Source organism: Heptranchias perlo, chromosome 39 (genome assembly GCF_035084215.1).
Source record: "Heptranchias perlo isolate sHepPer1 chromosome 39, sHepPer1.hap1, whole genome shotgun sequence".
Lineage (NCBI taxonomy): Eukaryota > Metazoa > Chordata > Chondrichthyes > Hexanchiformes > Hexanchidae > Heptranchias > Heptranchias perlo.
The window spans coordinates 11,878,359-11,900,392 of record NC_090363.1 but is presented as its reverse complement, the minus strand read 5'-3'; the positions used below and the strand labels follow the sequence as shown (position 1 = coordinate 11,900,392).

The window sequence follows — 22,034 nt, the reverse complement described above, 5'->3', positions numbered from 1 at the left end:
AACCTACTGGACAGGTACAAAATATAATTTAAAAGGCTAATGGAATGTTGGCCTTTATCTCAGGGGCTGGAATACAAAGAGGAGGAAGTTATGTTCCAGCTGTTCAGAGCGTGGTAAGTAGTTTTTCTTTCCTTTTTTTTTCTCTTGACATTGTAGTTGTTCTTAAGCTAATTTAAGGGTTAAGTCATGGCAGGAGATCCCAGCGCCGTGTCATGTTCCTCTTGTGGGATGTGGGAATTCAGGGCTCCTTCCTGTATCCCTGATTCCTTCACCTGCGGGAAGTGTGTCCAGCTGCAGCTATTGTTTGACCGCTTGACGGCTCTGGAGCTGCGGATGGACTCACTTTGGAGCATCCGCGATGCTGAGAAAGTCGTGGATAGCACGTTCAGTGAGTTGGTCACACCGCAGATAAAAATTACTGAGGGAGATAGTGAATGGGTGACCAACAGACAGAGGAAGAGTAGGAAGGCAGTGCAGGGGTCCCCTGCGGTCATCTCCCTCCAAAACAGGTATACCGTTTTGGATACTGTTGGCGGAGATGGCTCACCAGGGGAAGGTGGCAGTGGCCAGGTTCATGGCACCGTGGCTGGCTCTGCTGCACAGGAGGGCAGGAAAAAGAGTGGCAGAGCTATAGTGATAGGGGACTCGATTGTAAGGGGAATAGACAGGCGTTTCTGCGGACGCAACCGAGACTCCAGGATGGTATGTTGCCTCCCTGGTGCAAGGGTCAAGGATGTCTCGGAGCGGCTGCAGGACATTCTGGAGGGGGAGGGTGAACAGCCAGTTGTCGTGGTGCATATAGGCACCAACGATATAGGTAAAAAACAGGATGAGGTCCTACAAGCTGAATTTAGGGAGTTAGGAGTTAAACTAAAGAGTAGGACCTCAAAGGTAGTAATCTCAGGATTGCTACCAGTGCCACGGGTTAGTCAGAGTAGGAATGACAGGATAGCTAAGATGAATACGTGGCTTGAGAGATGGTGCAAGCTGGAGGGATTCAAATTCCTGGGCCATTGGAACCGGTTCTGGGGGAGGTGGGACCAGTACAAATTGGACGGTCTGCATCTGGGCAGGACTGGAACCAATGTCCTAGGGGGAGTGTTTGCCAGTGCTGTTGGGGAGGGTTTAAACTAATGTGGCAGGGGGATGGGAACCGATGCAGGAAGTCAGTGGGAAATAAAGTGGTGACAGAAACAAAAGGCAGTAAGGGAGAGTGTACAGAACATGACCGGACAGATGGTCTGAGAAAGCAGGGCAAAGACCAAGGGAAGTCTAGATTAAACTGCATTTATTTCAATGCAAGAAGTCTGATGGGCAAGGCAGATGAACTCAGGGCATGGATGGGTACATGGGACTGGGATGTTATAGCTATTACTGAAACATGGCTAAGGGAGGGGCAGGACTGGCAGCTCAATGTTCCAGGGTACAGATGCTATAGGAAAGATAGAGCAGGAGGTAAGAGAGGAGGGGGAGTTGCGTTCTTGATTAGGGAGAACATCACGGCAGTAGTGAGAGGGGATATATCCGAGGGTTCGCCCACTGAGTCCATATGGGTAGAACTGAAAAATAAGAAGGGAGAGATCACTTTGATAGGATTGTACTACAGACCCCCAAATAGTCAACGGGAAATTGAGGAGCAAATATGTAAGGAGATTACAGACAGCTGCAAGAAAAATAGGGTGGTAATAGTAGGGGACTTTAACTTTCCCAACATTGACTGGGACAGCCATAGCATTCGGGGCTTGGATGGAGAGAAATTTGTTGAGTGTATTCAGGAGGAATTTCTCATTCAGTATGTGGATGGCCCGACTAGAGAGGGGGCAAAACTTGACCTCCTCTTGGGAAATAAGGAAGGGCAGGTGACAGAAGTGTTAGTGAGGGATCACTTTGGGACCAGTGATCATAATTCCATTAGTTTTAAGATAGCTATGGAGAAGGATAGGTCTGGCCCAAAAGTTAAAATTCTAAATTGGGGAAAGGCCAATTTTGATGGTATTAGACAGGAACTTTCAGAAGTTGATTGGGAGAGTCTGTTGGCAGGCAAAGGGACGTCTGGTAAGTGGGAGGCTTTCAAAAGTGTGTTAACCAGGGTTCAGGGTAAGCACATTCCTTATAAAGTGAAGGGCAAGGCTGGTAGAAGTAGGGAACCTTGGATGACTCGGGAGATTGAGGCACTAGTCAAAAATAAGAAGGAGGCATATGACGTGCATAGGCAGCTGGGATCAAGTGGATCCCTTGAAGAGTATAGAGATTGCCGGAGTAGAGTTAAGAGAGAAATCAGGAGGGCAAAAAGGGGATATGAGATTGCTTTGGCAGATCAGGCAAAGGTGAATCCAAAGAGCTTCTACAAATACATAAAGGGCAAAAGGGTAACTAGGGAGAGAGTAGGGCCTCTTAAGGATCAACAAGGTCATCTATGTGCGGAACCACAAGAGATGGGTGAGATCCTGAATGAATATTTCACATCGGTATTTACGGTTGAGAAAGGCATGGATGTTAGGGAACTTGGGGAAATAAATAGTGATGTCTTGAGGAGTGTACATATTACAGAGAGGGAGGTGCTGGAAGTCTTAACGCGCATCAAGGTAGATAAATCTCCGGGACCTGATGAAATGTATCCCAGGACGTTATGGGAGGTTAGGGAGGAAATTGCGGGTCCCCTAGCAGAGATATTTGAATCATCCACCGCGACAGGTGAGGTGCCTGAAGATTGGAGGGTAGCAAATGTTGTGCCTTTGTTTAAGAAGGGCGGCAGGGAAAAGCCTGGGAACTACAGACCAGTGAGCCTGACATCTGTAGTGGGTAAGTTGTTAGAGGGTATTCTGAGGGACAGAATCTACAGGCATTTGGAGAGGCAGGGACTAATTAGGAACAGTCAGCATGGTTTTGTGAGAGGAAAATCATGTCTCACGAATTTGATTGAGTTTTTTGAAGGGGTAACCAAGAAGATAGATGAGGGCTGTGCAGTAGACGTGGTCTACATGGACTTCAGCAAAGCATTTGACAAGGTACCGCATGGTAGGTTGTTACATAAGGTTAAATCTCATGGGATCCAAGGTGAGGTAGCCAATTGGATACAAAATTGGCTTGACGACAGAAGACAGAGGGTGGTTGTCGAGGGTTGTTTTTCAAACTGGATGCCTGTGTCCAGCGGTGTGCCTCAGGGATCGGTGCTGGGTCCGCTGTTATTTGTTATTTATATTAATGATTTGGATGAGAATTTAGGAGGCATGGTTAGTAAGTTTGCAGATGACACCAAGATTGGTGGCATTGTGGACAGTGAAGAAGGTTATCTAGGATTGCAACGGGATCTTGATAAATTGGGCCAGTGGGCCGATGAATGGCAGATGGAGTTTAATTTAGATAAATGTGAGGTGATGCATTTTGGTAGATCGAATCGGGCCAGGACCTACTCCGTTAATGGTAGGGCGTTGGGGAGAGTTATCGAACAAAGAGATCTAGGAGTACAGATTCATAGCTCCTTGAAAGTGGAGTCACAGGTGGATAGGGTGGTGAAGAAGGCATTCAGCATGCTTGGTTTCATTGGTCAGAACATTGAATGCAGGAGTTGGGATGTCTTGTTGAAGTTGTACAGGGCATTGGTGAGGCCACACTTGGAGTACTGTGTACAGTTCTGGTCACCCTATTATAGAAAGGATATTATTAAACTAGAAAGAGTGCAGAAAAGATTTACTAGGATGCTACCGGGACTTGATGGTTTGACTTACAGGGAGAGGTTAGACAGACTGGGACTTTATTCCCTGGAGAGTAGGAGGTTAAGGGGTGATCTTATCGAAGTCTATAAAATAATGAGGGGCATAGATAAGGTCGATAGTCAAAATCTTTTCCCAAAGGTAGGGGAGTCTATAACGAGGGGGCACAGATTTAAGGTGAGAGGGGAGAGATACAAAAGGATCCAGAGGGGCAATTTTTTCACTCAAAGGGTGGTGAGTGTCTGGAACGAGCTGCCAGAGGCAGTAGTAGAGGCGGGTACAATTTTGTCTTTTAAAAAGCATTTGGACAGTTACATGGGGAAGATGGGTATCGAGGGATATGGGCCAAGTGCAGGCAATTGGGACTAGCTTAGTGGTATAAACTGGGCGACATGGACATGTTGGGCCGAAGGGCCTGTTTCCATGTTGTAAACTTCTATGATTCTATGATTCTATGATTCTAGACCCCATCTAGAGATACTGTGTTCAGTTCTGGGCACCGCACCTCAGGAATGATATATTGGCCTTGGAGGGGGTACAGTGCAGATTCACCAGAATGATACCGGGGCTAAAAGAGTTAAATTATGAGGACAGGTTGCATAGACTAGGCTTGTATTCCCTCGAGTGTAGAAGATTAAGAGGTGATCTAATTGAGGTGTTTAAGATGATTACAGGATTTGATCAGGTAGGTAGAGAGAAATTATTTCCTCTGGTGGGGGAATCCAGAACAACAACAACTTGCATTTATATAGCGCCTTTGATGTAGTAAAATGTCCCAAGGAGCTTCACAGGAGCGATTATCAAACAAAATTTGACACTGAGCCACATAAGGAGATATTAGGACAGGTGAACAAAAGCTTGGACAAAGAGGTAGGTTTTAAGGAGCATCTTAAAAGAGGAGAGAGAGAGATAGGGAGGCGGAGAGGTTTAGGGAGGGAACTCCAGAGCTTAAGGCCTAGGCAGCTGAAGGCACAGCCGCCAATGGTGGAGCGATTAAAATCGGGGATGTGCAAGAGGCCAGAATTGGAAGAGCGCAGAGATCTCAGAGGGTTGTAGGGCTGAAGGAGGATACAGAGATAGGGAGGGGGCGAGACCATGGAGGGATTTGAACACAAGGATTAGCATTTTAAAATCAGCGTTGCCAATGTGATGGGAGAACGGGATTTGGTGCGAGTTAGGATACGGGCAGCAGAGTTTGGATGAGCTCAAGTTTATGGAGGGTGGAAGATGGGAGGCCGGTCAGGAGAGCAATGGAATAGTCAAGTCTAGAGGTAACAAAGGCATGGATGAAGGTTTCAGCAGCAGATGAGCTGAGGCAGGAGTGGAGACAAGCGATGTTATGGAGGTGGAAGTAGGTGGTCTTGGTGATGGAGCGGATATGGGGTCAGAAGCTCATCTCAGGGTCAAATAGGACGCCAAGGTCGCGAACAGTCTGGTTCTGCCTCAAACAGTGGCTCAGACAACGGCATCGGTCCTCCCAATATTTTGTTGGAGGAAATTTCTGCTCCTGTCGGACAAGTAGTGTGACAAATCAGAGGCAGTGGAGGGGTCGAGGAAGGTGAGGTAGAGCTGGGTGTCGTCAGGCTACACGTGGAAAGTGACATTAAGTTTTCGGATGATGTCGTCGAGGGGCAGCATGTAACTTTCAAGAAGGAAGGAGATAAATACTTGGAAGGAAACAATTTACAGGGCTATGGGGAAAGAGCAGGGGAATGGGACTAATCGGATAGCACCTTCGATGAGATGGGCCGAATGGCCTCCTTCTGTGCTGTACCTACTACGATATTACATGTTTATTATGTCGCGGCTGCACCGTCGCCAGGGGAAATCGTCCCTCTTGCGAGATTCTGTGAATGATTGATCTGTCTCTTCCGCTATGCTGAGGTCCAGAGGCTCCCCACCACAGCGCTACATCAGAGAGGGAGGTGGAGGTGGGCCCAGAAGTGTCAACAACGCAGAAACTCTCTTGAGTCAGGCTTACAGTCAAAAGCAGCAAGGCCAATTAGAAGCCCATTCAAACATACTTGACCAGATCTTTGTTTGGAAGGAAAGGGTTAACGCCCGAATCAGAACCGGGCCCGCAGGAATGTACCACGTGTGCATTAAGCACCTGCACGTGGACCTTACCGATCTGACGTTCTGCACTATGGACGACTGTCTATTTTTAAAAGTGAGATACATTAAGCAGATTGCAATTCTGAAGCAAAACGAAACGCCTCGAAAGGTCTCATTAAAGCAACTGACCAAATGGAAACCCAGTCCTCCTCGGTGATGCAAACTACCCTGAATAGTAGACTTCTTTTCTCATAACAATGTTATCCGAACATAGGAACAGGAGTAGGCCATTCAGCCCCTCCTGCCTGCTCCGCCATTTGATAAGATCATGGCTGATCTGTGATCTAACTCCATAGACCTGCCTTTGGCCCATATCCCTTAGTACAAGAAGGTGGAAATAGAGCATACCTAATTGCAGTGACATAGGGGGTGATTTTAAACCCCAAGAACGGGTGGGTTGGGGGCAGGTGGGAGTTGAAAATAGTTGTTTTTTGGGTCGCGACTGCAACCCGGCTTTATTTCCTGGTTTAACTTGGGCGCGTAAAAGTCTAGGCTTCCCACTGAGAACGCAAAGTCCGAAAATTTTGCGGTCGCAACCCAAAAAAACCAACTATTTTCAACTCCCACCCGCCCCCAACCCACCCGTTCTTGGGGGTTAAAATCACCCCCTTGATGTCAGCTGTGGCTCAGTGGGTAGCACTCGTGCCCCTCACTCAAGAAGGTCGCGGGTTCAAGTTCCACATCATGGGACTTGAGCAGAGGATCCAGGCCGACACTCCCAGTGCAGTACTGAGGGAGGTGCTGCACTGTCGGAGGTGCCGTCTTTCGGATGAGATGCTGAACCGAGGTCCTGTCTGCTCAGGCGGACGTAAAAGATCCCACGGTGCTATTTTGAAGAAGAGCAGGGGAGTTCCCTCAACCAACATCACTAAAAACACAGATTATCTGGTCATTATCACATTGCTGTTTGTGGGATCTTGCTGTGCGCAAATTGGCTGCTGTGTTTCCTACATTACAACAGTGACTACACTTCAAAAGTACTTAATTGCCTGTAAAGGGCTTTGGGACGTCCTGGGGTCGTTATCTAAATGGAAGTTTTTCTTTCTTTCTTAGAAACATAGGGATTGCTAGACGAAAATAGACCAAGGTCCATCTAGTTTGCCTTCTACCATCCTGGTAGTCGTGGGGTACAACGATAAGGAGCTGTTGACTGATCAGAGCAATCAATCTCCATCGATTTGTCTACACCAGGCCCAGACATGAGGTGAGGAAAGCCCCCAGTGGTGGGGAGCTTTGGGAACCATGGGGGGGAAATTGGTTAAGGGTCCGTTCTGGGCGATGTCAGGACGATGCGCTATGGACCCTGGGCGGGCAGGACGCACTTGCCTGCAATCGGCGTTCCTTTCCAGGCCTTGCACGTGGAATCAATGCAATCTGCACTTTCCACCACCGGAGGGAGCACCATCTCTTAAAGGGAAGATGTTTCTTTGAAATCTCTTAAAGGAGGCTTGTACCCGTTATTTGCTGAAAATAACAGTCTACTGTCTGCATGGAGTCTGAATGGACATCAGACATCGCACACGTAAAACACAGATGCAGATCCAATCCCTATGTTTACACACTGATGAGTTATGTTTAAACATTGAATAAAGGTTGCACAGTACTAAATCCCACATCCTCCAATCTGCAGATCTGAGTTGGTACCAGGCCTGCGAGACAGTGTGTACCAAGGTTCTCTGCTGATGCACTAGAGACCTTGGGTGCAAGAGATGGACAGAAGAAGGGACATCCTATATCTACAGTGGGAGGGGGGGGGGCAAGAGGCCCTCCAGACATATATCCAAAAGGCAGAGGGAGGCAGCAGGGGATGAAGTCAATGCCAGGCACACAGCATCATGAACATAGATGCAGTGCAGGAAGAAGTTCAATGCTTTGACACGAGTGGTCAAGGTGAGTGAGGTCAACTGTCAAGTGGCATCTCTTACCAACTGCACCACACACTACACCCCCATCACCCACATACCAATAAACTCTTTCCATCAGTACTCAACTCTTCCCATCAGATGCTTCCTCTCACCCTTACACATTACTACTGTTTCAAGCCGCCCACCCACAACTCACAAACCACAAACACTGGCAGCTATTCAACCATGACAGGCACATCACCCAGGCACGCTTTCTTGCAGGAGAAGGTGGCGCATATCAGTAGGCAGCAAGTGGCAGTGGCATTTAGCCCCTCGAGCCTGATCCGCCATTCAGTGAGATCATGGTGGACCTGTGACCTAACTCCATACACCCACCTTAGCCCCATATCCCTTAATACCCTTGGTTCACAGAAATCTATCAATCTCAGATTTAACATTCACAATTGAGCTAGCATCAACTGCTGTCTGTGGAAGAGCGTTCCAAATGTCTCCCACCCTTTGCGTGTAGAAGCATTTCCTAACTTCACTCCTGCACGTCCTGGCTCTAAATGTTAGGCTATGTCCCCGCGTCCTAGTATTGAAGTCAAGGAGACCTCCAAAAACGGTTACAAATGTCTCGGCAGCCAGAGGCAATAATCCAGCCACTAACCTGTAAATCCTGCATGGTCCCTTTAAATAGCGCCAGTGGGGGGGTCCTCCAGGCACTCTAAGACACGTTCAGATGGTCGGGGGTTAAGACTGTGCGTTGAGTCGAGCGTTAAGTCCCAAAATGGTGTCTATCACTTTAAATCAGCGTTGTACACTGATTGAAGCCATTTTCTCCCTCCTTTACATGATTCCAGCGTTTCCTATCGGCGTGACGTGCGCCAGACGCCATCTTGGTATAGGAGTTTGCGCAGACTCCTATACCAAGATGGCGTCTGGCGCACGTCACGTGGGAAACGTGCGTGCGCATCCAAGACGCCGAAACAACGGGCGCTACACGGCCCAATTTAGTGCCCTATTGGCCCAAAGGCACATATTCCTCCCAAGCCTGTTCCACTGACCACGCGTCATGTCTCAAATGACTCATACACCATATCCCCAAAATGTTATTACCTAAAAGAAATCTATCGAAATTGCATTTGAATTAATCGACACTAACTGCTTCTCCCTGGGGAGCCCGTTCCATAGACTGACCACTCGCTCGCTGAAATGTGTTTCCGCAGGATTTGTTTGCCGTGTGTGAAGGGCTGGCATTGTGTGTCTACCCGTGTTAATGGAGTTCAATTGAATTTTGGCCAGCTATCAATAAAGTCCATTCACAACAGCGGACTCAAGACACTGAAAGAGCTTGTCTTTAAACAGCATCTCCACATCCCGCAGCTTCACAGCCAATTAATTAACTCTCGAAGTGCAGTTAATGCTGTTACGTCGGCAAACACAGCAGTCAACTTGCGCACAGCAAGATCCCACAACAGCAACGTCATCAACGGCCGGCAAGGAGATAAATTGGCCGGAGCAGTGGGAGAAACGCCCTGCTCTTCGTTGAATTCCCACCTAAACAAGGTCTCAACTTAACGTCTCATCCGACACACAATGACTCCGACGATGAAGAGCTCCCCTCAGTGCTGCACACAAGTATCAGCCGAGATGATATGCTAAAGTGCTGGATCATGGTTTACATCCATAACCTCTTGATTCTCAGGCACCAGTGCATGGGGTGAGGGCGGTGATTGTAACTCTTATCGCCGGGCGAGAAACGGGTGATAGCGAGTCGCAAATCGGCCGCCCGTTCTACCTCTCTCCCGATTTTCCATTCCATTGACGTCAAACAAAATGACAAGCTTTTCCTGTCAACTCAACCATAACTTTGGGCGATGGTGCGTAAAATGGGTGCTTTTAGCCGCCCGTTCTGCACCTCGCCCAATTTGTCCTTTTATTGAAGTCAACAGGAGGGAAAATCCATATTCGATATGGCACATTTTACACCATCGCTCAAAGTTAAAATGACTACCATGTGTGGTACCACAAATCCTGAGGTGTCATTAGAGGGAGAGATTGTGTTATTGGACTCGTAATCCACAGGCCGGGGCTAATAATCCAGAGAATGAGAGTTCAAGGGGGTGATTTTAACCCGCAAGAACGGGAGGGAGTTGAAAATAATTGTTTTTTTGGGGCGCGACTGCAAAATTGTCAGACTTTGCATTCCCAGTGGGAAGCCTGGACTTTTACACGGCCGAGTTAAACCCGGAAATAAAGCCGGGTTGCGGTCGCGACCCAAAATACAACTATTTTCAACTCCCACCCGCCCCCAACCCACCCGTTCTCGGGGGTTAAAATCACCCCCTAAATCTCAGTTTGAGAATTTGAATCCAGTGTAAAAAAAACTGGAAATAAAAAAGCAGCTGATTTCAGTAAAAGAGATCTTGAAACCCGGACTTCAAGGGTTAAGTTACGAGGAGAGATTACACAAATTGGGGTTGTATTCTCCAGAGTTTCGAAGGTTAAGGGGTGATCTGATCGAAGTTTATAAGATATTAAGGGGAACAGATAGGGTGGATAGAGAGAAACTATTTCCGCTGGTTGGGGATTCTAGGAGTAGGGGGCACAGTCTAAAAATTAGAGCCAGACTTTTCAGGAGTGAGATTAGAAAACATTTCTACACTCAAAGGGTGGTAGAAGTTTGAAACTCTCTTCCGCAAACGGCAATTGATACTAGCTCAATTGCTAAATTTAAATCTGAGATAGATAGCTTTTTGGCAACTAAAGGTATTAAGGGATATGGGCCAAAGGCAGGTATATGGAGTTAGATCACAAATCAGCCATGATCTTATCAAATGGGGGAGCAGGCACGAGGGGCTGAATGGCCTACTCCTGTTCCTATATTCCTATGAAACTGTCAGATTGTTGTACAAACCCCAACTAGTTCACCAACTTCCTTTAGGGAAGGAAACCCGCCGACCTTACCCGGTCTGGGCCTACATGTGACTCCAGTCCCACACCCACCGTGACTGACTGTCAACCGCCCTCTGAAGTAGCCCAGCGAGCCGCTCAGTTGTACCAAACCTGCTGTGGTCCAAGAAGGCTCACCACATTCTCAGGGCCACTGCAGCCACGGTGCGCCGGTAGTGAAGGGAGTGAATGTTTAGGGTGGTGGATGGGGTGCCAATCAAGCGGGCTGCCTGAGTGAGATAAGGCAGCCTGATGTTGGCCAGATCTAACAGAGGTAGATGATTTTATTGGCAGCAACATTTTCCTCATGTTGGTGACGTGCAGTGTTTTAAAGGTTTGTTTCTAAAAAAAATGTTGACTGGATGTCCAAAGTCTGGTTTTCATGTGTATGGCTTTGTTTTTATTCAGATTTATACATTTCATAGATATCAGCCTTGGCTCAGTGGGTAGCACTCCCGTTTCTAAGTGAGAAGGTCATGAGTTCAAGTCCCAGTGCAGCACCGAGGGAGCGCTGCACTGTCAGAAGTGCCGTCTTTTGGATGAGACGTTAAACCGAGTGTGACCAAGTCAGATGGACGTGAAAGATACCAGGGCACTATTTCAAAAAAAGCAGGGGAGTTCTCCTGCTGTCCTGGCCTACAGCCATCCCTCAACCAACGTCACTAAAGAGAGATTATCTGGTCATTGTTGCTGCTTGTGGGATCTTGCTGTGCGCAAATCGGCTGCCGCGTTTCCTACATTACAACAGTGACTGGACTTCAAAAGTACTTCAGTGGCTGTAGAGGACATCCTGAGGTGGAGAAAGTCGCAAGATTCTTTCTTTCTACTCTATGTCCTTTTTTTACAAATTCAAAGCCTATTTCATGGCTTAATCTACCTAAATTCGCTCTTTCAGGGAATTATATATTTGAACAACTAGGTTGCCCCCTCACCAAAAACCGTTCAATCTCCTTCCATGCACAAGTGGGAATTAGCCCCGATTTTAACCTAGTTCGCCCAGCGGGAATTGGGCAGCTTTGGGTGGGATGCCCATTTTACACCCTTGCTCAACTTTACGGTCCACTGAAGTCATCGGAAAGTAAAATCGGGGCAGGTATGAGACAGGCATCCAACCCTGAACCAGCCCCACTCCCGCTGGGCAGACTAGGTTAAAATCAGGGCTAATTTAGCTCAGGGGTCAGCATCTATCAATGTCGGGTATTGGCTGAGTGTTAGCCAGGAGACCAAGACAAGACTCTTCGAATAGTACCAGAACGTCCTCCTGAACCAGCAGAAGTAGCAGATGGGGCTTTAGTTTAACATCTCATCTGAAGCTTGGTATTAATAGTCGAGTAATTATGTTGATTGCAATAATTGTTACTTATAATTAGGTGTGGTCATAAAAGGACTGGCTGCAGAGTTAAGTTAGAAACATAATGGCATTTGGCAAAGGCTCAAAGCTATAAAGCAGCTTGTTCCATATTTGCAGATGAAATTTGCTTCATTGATTGCGTCTGAATCATAAATGAAAAGGCAGCGTTAATCCAATGTACTATATTTCATGGCGTGTTGGACTGGTCAGATGGTCTTTTCCAATCCTGCCCAAATTCCTAGAGAGTTTATCTGCAATGTTGTAACTCAACCCACAGTAATTATGCTTCGTTTCTCACTACCCTTTTTGCTTCTCGCCTCTGAGTCAGAAGGTCGTGAGTTCAAATCCCACTCCAGGGACTTGAGAGCACAAAATCCAGACTGACACTCCCAGTGCCAGGACTGAGGGAGTGCTGCACTGTCGGAGGTGCCGTCTTTCGGATGAGGCGTTAAACCGAGACCCTGTCTGCCCCTCTCAGGTGGACGTAAAAGATCTATTTCGAAGAAGAGCAGGGGGGGTTCTCCCCAGCGTCCCGGGGCCAATATTTATTCCACAACCAACATCACTAAAAGCAGACGATCTGGTCATTATCTCGTTGCTGTTTGTGGGAGCTTGCTGTGCGCAAATTGGCTGCTGCGTTTCCTACATTACAAGTGACTACACTTCAAAGGTACTTCATTGGCTGTAAGGCACTTTGGGACGTCCTGAGGTCTTGAAAGGCACAATACAAAGGCAAGTCTTTCTATTTTTTTCAAATGCAGTAATTATGCTTTGTTTCTTGCTACCAATTCTCTATTAAGCTAAAATGGAAGACAGAGCTAATGAGATTTGCAAAATGATCCACTCCCCCCAGGACTGACTGTAAGTGAGAAGAGTGTGGAAAATTCAGTTACACAGCAGGCAGTTTGAAACATTTCACATCCATCTGAAGCCTGCCATGACCAGTGAAGTTGTCCCTTTACGGGGACATGTTCTCAAGCACTGATCTCTCCAACAACTTGCAATTATATTTAATGTAGTAATACATTCCAGCAGTGTAATCAGTCAAAAATTTGACACCGAGACAAAGAAGGAGACATTAGGACAGGTGAGCAAAAGCTTGGACAAAGAGGTAGGTTTTAAGGAGCGTCTTAAAGGAGGAGAGATGGAGAGGTCCAGGGAGAGAATTCCAGAGCTTAGGGCCTAGGCAGCTGAAGGCACGGCCACCAATTGTGGGGTGAGGGAAATGGGGCTTGCACAAGAGGCCAGTGTTGGAGGAACCCAGAGATTTCAGAGGGTTGTAGGGCTGGAGGAGGTTACAGAGATAGGGAGGGGACGAGGCCACAGAGGGATTTGAACACGAGGATGAGAATTTTAAAATTGAGGCATTTGGGAACCGGGAGCCGATGTAGGTCAGCGAGCACGGGGGTGATGGGTAAACGGGACTTGGTGCGAGTTCGGATACGGGCAGCAGAGTTCTGGACGAGCTCACTCACTATCGTTGCGGTTCTGTTTCAAATGAAACGGGACTCTTTTGATAAGAAATTCCAAGCGACTGTCCCTGCTCAAATCATTATCAATAATTTCAAGCCCTCGAGCCACACCCCCTTCTGGGTTTGGACTTCGCAAAAAAGTGCAAACTCGGCTTCCAACTCTCCAGCAGGGGCTTGCGATCGGCTCAGCTGAGCGACAGAGAGCAGCGTCGCTGGGGACCAATCTCTTTTAAAACGAGTAACTTCGGGCAGCAGAAACCCACAAACCTGGAGGAGCCTGGGCGTGCAGTCGTCCATCTACACACATCACCAGAAGCTACTGATTGATATTCCTGCCTTTCTCAAATATCTTTTTTTTCTAAAAAGTACGCGGCATTATTATAAATGTCAGTCTGATTATCTTTTCAACACGTATTCTTTACAGGAACGCCAGATAATCTGTTCACCGACAAAAAAGTATTTATTCAGACACATGTCGATGGTGTCAGGAAAATTGAAGCCAACGTTTTAGGCCCCGATCAAAAATTCTACGAAGTATAAATTTGTATCGAGCCCAAGCGCAAACTGGGAAATAGTGAATTGGGAGCCCATCTTACATTGCTCCCAATCTTTTCCATTGACTCAGTTGAAGGGAATATTGGGCAGAGGGTAAAATGAGCTACCGATTCCCCATTACCTGTTTTGATCGTCAACCAAGATGGATTTACACCTCTGCATCTTTGCCTTTGACTCCATCCTCCTCCCTGGCTGCTTGCTCAGACTGAGTCGATCCAAAGCTAACCTTCAGTCCTTGGTTCCGATCCATTACCACGGCTGTTTACTCCCAGTTCTGCCAGTATTGTCTGCCTGTCTTACACCGACTGCTTCTGAAGCCTTGATCCAGCTCTTCATCACCTCCAGTTTCGACCGTTCCAACATCTTTCATGTCAGTGTCCTGACCATTCACCCATCACCTCCATCCTCTCCCACACTGGAGTCCATTCACCCATCACCTCCATCCTCTCCCACACTGGGGTCCATTCACCCATCACCTCCATCCTCTCCCACACTGGAGTCCATTCACCCATCACCTCCATCCTCTCCCAGACTGGAATCCATTCACCCATCACCCCCATCCTCACCCACACTGGAGTCCATTCACTCATCACCTCCATCCTCTCCCACACTGGGGTCCATTCACCCATCACCCCCATCCTCACCCACACTGGGGTCCATTCACCCATCACCCCCATCCTCACCCACACTGGGGTCCATTCACCCATCACCTCCATCCTCTCCCACACTGGAGTCCATTCACCCATCACCACCATCCTCTCCCACACTGGAGTCCATTCACCCATCACCACCATCCTCTCCCACACTGGAGTCCATTCACCCATCACCTCCATCCTCTCCCACACTGGAGTCCATTCACCCATCACCTCCATCCTCTCCCACACTGGAGTCCATTCACCCATCACCCCTATCCTCACCCACAATGGAGTCCATTCACTCATCACCTCCATCCTCTCCCACACTGGGGTCCATTCACCCATCACCTCCATCCTCTCCCACACTGGGCTCCATTCACCCATCACCACCATCCGCTCCCACACTGGAGTCCATTCACCCATCACCTCCATCCTCTCCCAGACTGGGGTCCATTCACCCATTACCCCCATCCTCACCCACACTGGGGTCCATTCACCCATCGCCACCATCCTCTCCCAGACTGGAGTCCATTCACCCATCGCCACCATCCTCTCCCAGACTGGGGTCCATTCACCCATTAACCCCATCCTCACCCAGACTGGGGTCCATTCACCCGTCACCTCCATCCTCTCCCACACTGGAGTCCATTCACCCATCACCTCCATCCTCTCCCACACTGGAGTCCATTCATCCTTCACCTCCATCCTCTCCCATAATGGATTCCATTCATCTGTCACCTCCATCCTCTCCCACACTGGAGTCCATTCACCCGTCACCCCCATCCTCTCCCACACTGGGCTCCATTCACCCATCACCACCATCCTCTCCCACACTGGAGTTCATTCACCCATCACCTCCATCCTCTCCCACACTGGGGTCCATTCACCCATCACCACCATCCTCTCCCACACTGGAGTCCATTCACCCATCACCTCCATCCTCTCCCACACTGGGGTCCATTCACCCATCACCACCATCCGCTCCCACACTGGAGTCCATTCACCCATCACCTCCATCCTCTCCCAGACTGGAATCCATTCACCCATCACCCCCATCCTCACCCACACTGGAGTCCATTCACACATCACCCTCATCCTCACCCACACTGGGGTCCATTCACCCATCACCCCCATCCTCACCCACACTGGGGTCCATTCACCCATCACCCCCATCCTCACCCACACTGGGGTCCATTCACCCATCACCCCCATCCTCACCCACACTGGAGTCCATTCACTCATCACCTCCACCCTCTCCCAGACTGGAGTCCATTCACCCATCACCCCCATCCTCACCCACACTGGAGTCCATTCACCCATCACCTCCATCCTCTCCCACACTGGAGTCCATTCACCCATCACCACCATCCTCTCCCACACTGGAGTCCATTCACCCATCACCACCATCCTCTCCCACACTGGAGTCCATTCACCCATCACCTCCATCCTCTCCCACACTGGGGTCCATTCACCCATCACCTCCATCCTCTCCCACACTGGGTTCCATTCACCCATCACCTCCATCCTCTCCCACACTGGGGTCCATTCACCCATCACCCCCATCCTCTCCCACACTGGAGTCCATTCATCCTTCACCTCCATCCTCTCCCACAATGGAATCCATTCATCTGTCACCTCCATCCTCTCCCACACTGGAGTCCATTCACCCCTCACCCCCATCCTCTCCCACACTGGAGTCCATTCACCCCTCACCCCCATCCTCTCCCACACTGGAGTCCATTCACCCATCACCTCCATCCTCTCCCACACTGGGGTCCATTCACCCATCACCACCATCCTCTCCCACACTGGAGTCCATTCACCCATCACCTCCATCCTCTCCCACACTGGGGTCCATTCACCCATCACCACCATCCGCTCCCACACTGGAGTCCATTCACCCATCACCTCCATCCTCTCCCAGACTGGAGTCCATTCACCCATCACCCCCATCCTCACCCACACTGGAGTCCATTCACACATCACCCCCATCCGCACCCAGACTGGGGTCCATTCACCCACCACCATCCTCTCCCACACTGGAGTCCATTCACCCATCACCACCATCCTCTCCCAGACTGGGGTCCATTCACCCATTACCCCCATCCTCACCCAGACTGGAGTCCATTCACCCATCACCACCATCCTCTCCCACACTGGGCTCCATTCACCCATCACCTCCATCCTCTCCCACACTGGAGTCCATTCATCCTTCACCTCCATCCTCTCCCACAATGGAATCCATTCATCCGTCACCTCCATCCTCTCCCACACTGGAGTCCATTCACCCCTCACCCCCATCCTCTCCCACACTGGAGTCCATTCACCCCTCAACCCCATCCTCTCCCACACTGGAGTCCATTCACCCATCACCTCCATCCTCTCCCAATCTGGGGTCCATTCACCCCTCACCCCCATCCTCTCCCACACTGGGCTCCATTCACCCATTACCCTGATCCTCTCCCACTCTGGGCTCCATTCACCCATTACCCTGATCCTCTCCCACTCTGGGCTCCATTCACCCATTACCCTGATCCTCTCCCACTCTGGGCTCCAGTCACCCATCACCCCCATCCTCTCCCACACTGGAGTCCATTCACCCATCACCTCCATCCTCTCCCACACTGGAGCCCATTCACCCATCACCTTCATCCTATCCCACATGGGGCTCCACTCATCCATCACCCATCACCAAAACTACATCCCCAACCTCCAATGGATTGAATTTAAAATCCTCATCCTCATCTACAAATCACTCAATGGCCTCACCCCATCCTACGTCTGCAGCCTTCTCCAGCCCTCTGTGCCTCCTTCCCTGGTCCTCTGGCCTCCCCCTTCCCTCTGCTACACCTTTGGTGACAGAATCTTTTGCTGCCTCAACCCTACTCTTTGGAACTCCCTCCCATGTCCCTTTGCCTCGGTAACTGTGAAAGACTTCTCAAAATATATCTCTTTGACCCAGTTCATGGTCAACTTTCGTAACTCTCCGCAATGGCTCAGTGTCCACTCCTCCATGAAGTGAAGTTGAATGTTTTTAAGGCTATAAGTGTGGGAGTTGTTCTTATATTCTGGTGTCAAGGATCGAGGACATGGTTGAGATGCGAAGATGGAGCTGTGTTTTACCTGGCCTGTAGCTTTACAGCCAGTACTCAGATACTTTCCATGGAGAAGTAGTCTAAACAAGCAAATCCAGGGAATTTCAGGCTACAGTCAGAAAAAAGGCAGCAATAAATGACAGGCCTTCCTTTCCCCCATGACTCCAGGACATGATGTTGCATTTGTAAGCCTGATGGGGGGGTCTGCGGTGATGTCTGGACTGCGATGCCGCTTGCAAGACTGAAGATGAGAGGAGCGGAGGGGAAGGGAGGCGAAAGAGAGGAGGAGGGTGGGGAACGGGGATGAGGGGGAGCTGGACAGGGAGGAGTGACAGAGAGAGAGAGTGGGAAGATGAGGAAGATGGGGAGAGGAGAAGGAAGAGGAATGCACGAGGGGTCAGAAGTGGAGATGAGGAGCGGGTAAGGAGAGGAAGAGGAGATGGTGCCTCGAGCACATCCCCGATTTTAATCGCTCCACCATTGGCGGCCGTGCCTTCAGCTGCCTCGACCCTAAGCTCTGGAATTCCCTCCCTAAACCTTTCCGCCTCTCTCTCTCCTCCTTCAAATCTAACTCTTTGACCAAGCTTTTGGTCACCTGTCCTAATATCTCCACACATGGCTCAGTGTCAAATTTTGTTTGATAATCGCTCCTGAAGGGGTGGTGGTAAAAGTGGCCAGTGGGGTGGCAGTGGCCAATGAACACGTTTAGTGGGAGGATGAACACAAGCAGGAATGGGTAATCAGTGAAGGGGGCCGAGGGGCTGGTAAAGACCGTGGCGGGAGGGGGGAGGGTCAGTAAAGACATACAGTGGGTGGTAAATGTGTTCAGTGGAGAGGGGGCCTGACCAGCAAGGATGATCAGTGAGGGACAGGGTTGGGGGTGGAAGTGCAGTCAGGAAAAAAACTCCAATTACTGAATTATTTCCAACGTAATAGAGCCATTAAGATTCAAGGCTTACTGGAACCCTTGGTTGTTCACAGAATAAATTAATGTTATACAATGAAACTCGCTGACGAGCCACAGGTGTTGCTACGGCAACACCGTTTTGGCCACACGCACCAGTGTTAGCAGAAAACACCTTGCACACAATCCAGGTAAATGTGCTTCACGCAGGCATGTTTACTGAAGAAACATCGACCACCGTTCGGTAACCAAGGAAGCAAAGCACTCGCAGCGATCAAAGAGCTCGCTCACACAATCTGTTTCTCCTCTTACCATTTTACCAACAAACCCACGCAAAGGTTAAAGTTCACATGCAAAGGCCGTGCGAATATGAGTATTAACATCACGTGCCCAGCGACAGAGGCTATTTCTCATTTTTTACTTCTTGTTCGGAAAGGCAATTATCCACATCTTCATTCTCAATTAGCCACATCTGGATCCCCAGTTAGCCACTTCTGGAGCCCCAATTATCCACATCTGGATCCCCAATTAGCCACTTCTGGATCCCCCAATTAGCCACTTCTGGATCCCCCAATTAGCCACTTCTGGATCCCCCAATTAGGCCCTTCTGGATCCCCCAATTAGCCACATCTGGATTGCCAATTAGCCACATCTGGATCCCCCAATTAGCCACATCTGGATCCCCCAATTAGTCACATCTGGATTGCCAATTAGCCACATCTGGATCGCCAATTAGCCACGTGTGGCTAGTGGCTTACGTATTGGGCACCACTGGAATGAAAGCTGGCCGCTTAACCTTCTTCTGCGATGGTCTACTTTCCCCAGTAACATTTCAGCTGCAACATTTGGATCCAGATGAAGGAGATTTATATCAATGTAATTATTTCAGGAAAAAAACAATCTGACAAATTGCATCAGGTAGTGAAGTAGGTTCAAATCCTAGCAACTCCCAGCGAGGTCTCGGCTGGGAAGGGCAAAGGGAAAGGAATTTCAATGAACACAGTCAGAGCCAGGCAATGTAGTTTGCACAAATAAAAGAACGTTGCAAACACTGGCTAGCTGATCAAGGTGTCAGTTGTGGCTTAGTGGGTAACACTTTCACCTATAAGTCAGACGGTTGTGGGTTCAAGTCCCACTCCAGAGACTTTAGCACAGACGGTCACTCCAACGCTGCACTGAGGGAGTATTGTATTGTTGGGGGTGTGTCATTCAAATGAGATGCTAAACAGAAGGCCTGTTTGCTCTCTCGGGTGGATATAAAAGATCCCACGGAACTATTTTGAAGACGAGCACGGTAGTTCTCCCCAATGTCCTGGCCAACATTTACCCCTCAACCAACAGCACCAAAACAGATTATCCCATCATTTATTTAACTGCTGTTTGTGGGATCTTGCTGTGCGCAAATTGGCTGCCGCGTTTCCTACATTACTACAATGACTACACGTCAAGAAAGTACTTCATTGGCTGTAAAGCGCTTTGGGACGTCCTGAGGTCATGAAAGGCACTGCATGAATGCTAACTTTCTTTCAAGAGTCTACACCCAAGAGTCTAAGCTGCCTGCACGATGAAGAGAAAGTTCGCCTGATTAACATTGTCCCTCGATAGATAAACCGTACATAATTTTAAAGTAGGCTTAAAAAAAGTTAGCTTGCCTTTTTTTGTCCCCATGCTTCTCCCCTCCTTTTACCAGCGTGTTGACTCATCCTGGGGTATAGTTCTACACATGCCAGCTGTCGTCTGATATCTCACTCAGGTGGTCATTTTTCAGGTGCGACAGCAGCGGGTGATTGAGCAAAATATTCCACCTGCAGACTCGCTCAATCCTGCTTCACTCGACACCCACACACCACAGACTTGCTAGCAGGAATCACTGGATGTTGTGCGGAAGCACAAACCCAGTCTGGTTTTATCCTGCTTTCTAGTCTAGAGCTTCTATATATAGAGCATGTGAGGCATTCGGAGGTCAGGTTATACATGTGTTTGACGTAGAGCAAATCAAACACTCCCACATTATGTAAAGCACAACTATATGCAAAGTAAAGCTCCCTCTACACGGTCCTATCGAACACTTCCAGGGGAGGTACAGCACGGGTGAGATACAGAGTAAAGCTCCCTCTACACTGTCCCATCAAAAACTTCTAGGTCAGGTACAGCACGGGTTAGATACAGAGTAAAGCTCCCTCTACACTGTCCCATTAAACACTCACGGGGCAGGTACAGCACGGGTTAGATACAGAGTAAAGCTCCCTCTACACTGTCCCATTAAACACTCACGGGGCAGGTACAACACGGGTTAGATACAGAGTAAAGCTCCCTCTGCACTGTCCCATCAAAAACTCCTAGGTCAGGTACAGCACGGGTTAGATACAGAGTAAAGCTCCCTCTACACTGTCCCATCAAAAACTCCTAGGTCAGGCACAGCACGGGTTAGATACAGAGTAAAGCTCCCTCTACACTGTCCCATCAAAAACTCCCAGAGCAGGTACAGCATGGGTTAGATACAGAGTAAAGCTCCATCTACGCTGTCCCATCAAAAACTCCCAGAGCAGGTACAGCATGGGTTAGATACAGAGTAAAGCTCCCTCTACGCTGTCCCATCAGGCACTCTCAGAGCAGGTACAGCACAGATTAGGTACAGAGTAAAGTTCCCTCTACACAGTCCCATCAAACGCTCCCAGCTCAGGTACAGCATGGATTAGATACACAGTAAAGCTCCCTCTACACTGTCCCATCAAACACTCCCAGCTCAGGTGCAGCATGGGTTAGATAGAGAGTAAAGCTCCCTCTACACAGTCCCATCAAACACTCACAGTGGAGGAACAGCACGGGCTAGATACAGAGCACATCTGAGGACTCAACAGGTAGATACATTGCGTGGTTAGATACCGAGCTATCCAGACAAGGAGGTCCCTGACTCCATCCCTGGTCTATACTGAGCTAGCTGACCTGAGCTAGCGCAGCACTGGGAGGAGGTGGCGGTCGATGCAGCCGCCTTGGGCTAAGGAAGTGAAAAATCCGCCAGCACGCCTGTCCCTGATCACTGCAAAGGGACACAGGAACAGAAGGAGGCCATTCGACCCCTCAAGCCTGTTCCGCCATTCAATTCGATCATGGCTGATCTGTATCTTAACTCCATTTACCTGCTTTGGTTCCGTAACCCTTAATACCCTTACCCAACAAAAATCTATCAATCTCAGTTTTGAAATTTTCAATTGACCCCCAGCCTCAACAGCTTTTTGGGGGAGAGAGTTCCAGATTTCCACTCCCCTTTGTATGAAGAAGTGCAGCCTGACATCACCCCTGAACGGCCTAGCTCTAATTTTAAGGTTCTGCCCCCTCGTTCTGGGCTCCCAGGAAATAGTTTCTCTCTATCTACCCTATCAAATCCTTTAATC

At 48.9% G+C, this 22,034-nt stretch overlaps 1 protein-coding gene and 1 long non-coding RNA gene across 6 annotated transcripts in view; one reads left to right on the top strand and one right to left on the bottom strand.

Moving 5' to 3' along the window:
• The window catches only part of LOC137305246 (ral guanine nucleotide dissociation stimulator-like), a 137,628-nt gene that overhangs the window by 92,684 nt on the left and 22,910 nt on the right, over positions 1-22,034 (bottom strand). The gene's annotated exons all lie outside the window — the stretch shown is intronic.
• Positions 1-22,034, top strand: part of LOC137305248 (uncharacterized) — a 47,357-nt gene that overhangs the window by 7,803 nt on the left and 17,520 nt on the right. For all 5 annotated transcript variants that reach the window (XR_010958691.1, XR_010958693.1, XR_010958689.1 and 2 more), the window contains exon 2: positions 6,882-7,032. This is a non-coding gene — a long non-coding RNA (uncharacterized lncRNA). The remainder of the gene's footprint in view (positions 1-6,881; positions 7,033-22,034) is intronic.